The sequence below is a fragment of the Wolffia australiana genome, chromosome 7 (assembly GCF_029677425.1).
Source record: "Wolffia australiana isolate 7733 chromosome 7, ASM2967742v1".
In the NCBI taxonomy this organism is placed as follows: domain Eukaryota; kingdom Viridiplantae; phylum Streptophyta; class Magnoliopsida; order Alismatales; family Araceae; genus Wolffia; species Wolffia australiana.
In genome coordinates this window covers 3,673,502-3,675,779 of record NC_135841.1, presented here as the reverse complement: position 1 = coordinate 3,675,779, position 2,278 = coordinate 3,673,502, and the positions used below count along the sequence as shown (strand labels likewise).

The following is a 2,278-nucleotide window of genomic DNA, read 5'->3' as shown; positions in this document are numbered from 1 at the left end:
TCTTCTTGCATGAAGATCAGCTTCACTTGATGTTACTTGAAGCACTTCCCTTCGGTTTGGGTTGGTGTTTCTTCCATTTTGACTTGCTCCTATTTCCTGCAGGTCAGTTTCAGCCACCCTTTCCAAAAGATCAAAGACTTCATCCTCATAAGCCATATAGAATGAGCCACCGGCTATTTGATTCACTTTGCTTTTGAAAATATCAGGAAGTGATTCATAAAAAATCTCAACTAGCTGAGATTTTTCTAATCCATGGTGAGGGCATTTTTGGATTAATTCATTAAACCTTTCCCATGCTTCATTAAATGCTTCATGATCAGGAGGGTAAAATTTCTGAATTTATTTTCTATAAAAATTAGTTTTGGAAAGGGGATAAAATTTATGGAGAAATTTATTCTGCATTTCTTCCCATGAATTAAATGTTATGCCTAAATTTCTGTACCATGCAAAAGCCTTATCTTTTAAAGTAAGCAGAGAATACTTCATTGTTAATACTTTAGTAGTTAAGCCATGAAGATTTTGAGAGGAACGTCAAATGTGAAAATTGTCAAGCAATTCTAAGGGGTTTTGAGAAGAATGACCAGTAAACTTAGGGAGAGAGTTAAGTAGGGCATTCTCATACCTCCTCACCTACATTGATGTTGATGCCGGTTTGCCTTAGACTTCCTAACGGAGTAGATCTATCCAGCATCGTCCTTCTCCTCCCTTGTTGTGGCTGACCATCTTCTGCCATACCGACTTCTTATTTGTCTTGAGCTGTAAGTGTTGCTGGAAGAGCAAGATATTGAGTGTCTAGATCTTCCTCGGCGCTAGTCCCAGCCTTAGACATTCTTAAGACCATCAATATCCAAAAAAGTAGTTAGAAGTACCATTTGTCCTCAACTTTGGCAAAAAAGGAGAAAAATACAAAGTCACTAAAAACAATCATCGTGCTCCCCGGCAATGGCGCCAGTTGATAATTCATATTTTGGGGTAATTAGTGATGAGCTAACTTCACTAATTAGTGTCGTTGGTTTATCCGAATTTAAACAACAAAAAATTATAATAACCTTACGAGGGTAGGGAGAGTACGGGTCGATCCACAGGGAGCAAAGGTTTTTCCTTAAGAATTTGTGCTTTATTTATATACTTTTTAATAATTTTAAAGGTAGGTTTACTACATATGAAGATAAATAACTAATTAAATTAAAATATAAAACAAAGAAAGTTAAAATATTATTATAATATTTTGATTATATTAGCAGGCAGAAATTTTTTTTGGGATTTTTAAGGAATATTTTAAAGCCAAAAAAAAATAAATTGAAACAGTCTGGCGCTCTGGACTTAGTCAAAATTTGGCAAAGTCCGGATGCCAAATGAGGAAAGTGGCTTGGTTGAGGATAGAGAAAACAATGGGCTGCACTAAATTCACTCTAAAATGAGTTCTAGAATGTATTTTAGAGCGTGGTTGGATACATTCGAACCGTCTGGATATTGGCTAGCGGATTCAAGACAAATCAAAAGACAAAAGACGAAGTGAAAAGAGTGAAAAAAGAGAAATAAGAAGGTAACCTCTTTGTCACACGTCCCAAGGCCCAAGGGACTTCTTCTTCTCCTTTCCACCGGCTTCTTCAGCCCTGGATGCTTCCTGCTCAGCGTGGCATTCAGTGAGGTAAATGGATCTATGAATCAATTGCACTTAGGCCACCAAACATTACTTTAGATTGAATCACAAGATGAATATTACAATAGAGTGAATGGGTTTATATAGGGCGAGATAGCAAATGAGAGCCATTGGATTTTTAATACAATGGATGGCCAGATCTTCTTTTCTGGGTCATGATCCACGTCCATTGTGGTCCTCCAATCAGCATTGAGACCTTTTACATACCCCAGGGACGTTCAAGACTTCTTTACTTAATTAGCATTAAAAGTGCTATCTTTAAGTTTCCACCCTTGGATGTTTTATGGATTTAATGGCTGGATCTTCTTCTATGGCTTGGATCCACGTCCGAGGGTGTCCTCCAATCAACATCCAAACACCTAAAATCGTCATAAATAATCCCTTGTTTATGACCTTCCCCCTACCATCCTTTGTTTGGCCTAAGATTCCACTCATAGTGGGCTTAGTGCAGCTTCCTTAATGGGCCTTTAGAGTAGACCCATCTGTCTTGATTTGGGCCTCCTTTCTATCCCAAGGTTGTGGTTGAGCCTGGTCCTTTGGTCCAAATAGCTTCTGCTTCATTTAATTATCCCTTTTATTCCTAAAAGTTTCATCAAATTCCTGCATATTCTGCAA

General features: G+C 37.8%; 1 pseudogene; it reads left to right on the top strand.

The window, feature by feature from the left end:
- Nucleotides 1-247: 247 nt before the first annotated feature.
- LOC144706236 (small nucleolar RNA R71) lies at nucleotides 248-341 on the top strand (annotated as a pseudogene).
- Nucleotides 342-2,278: the final 1,937 nt, after the last annotated feature.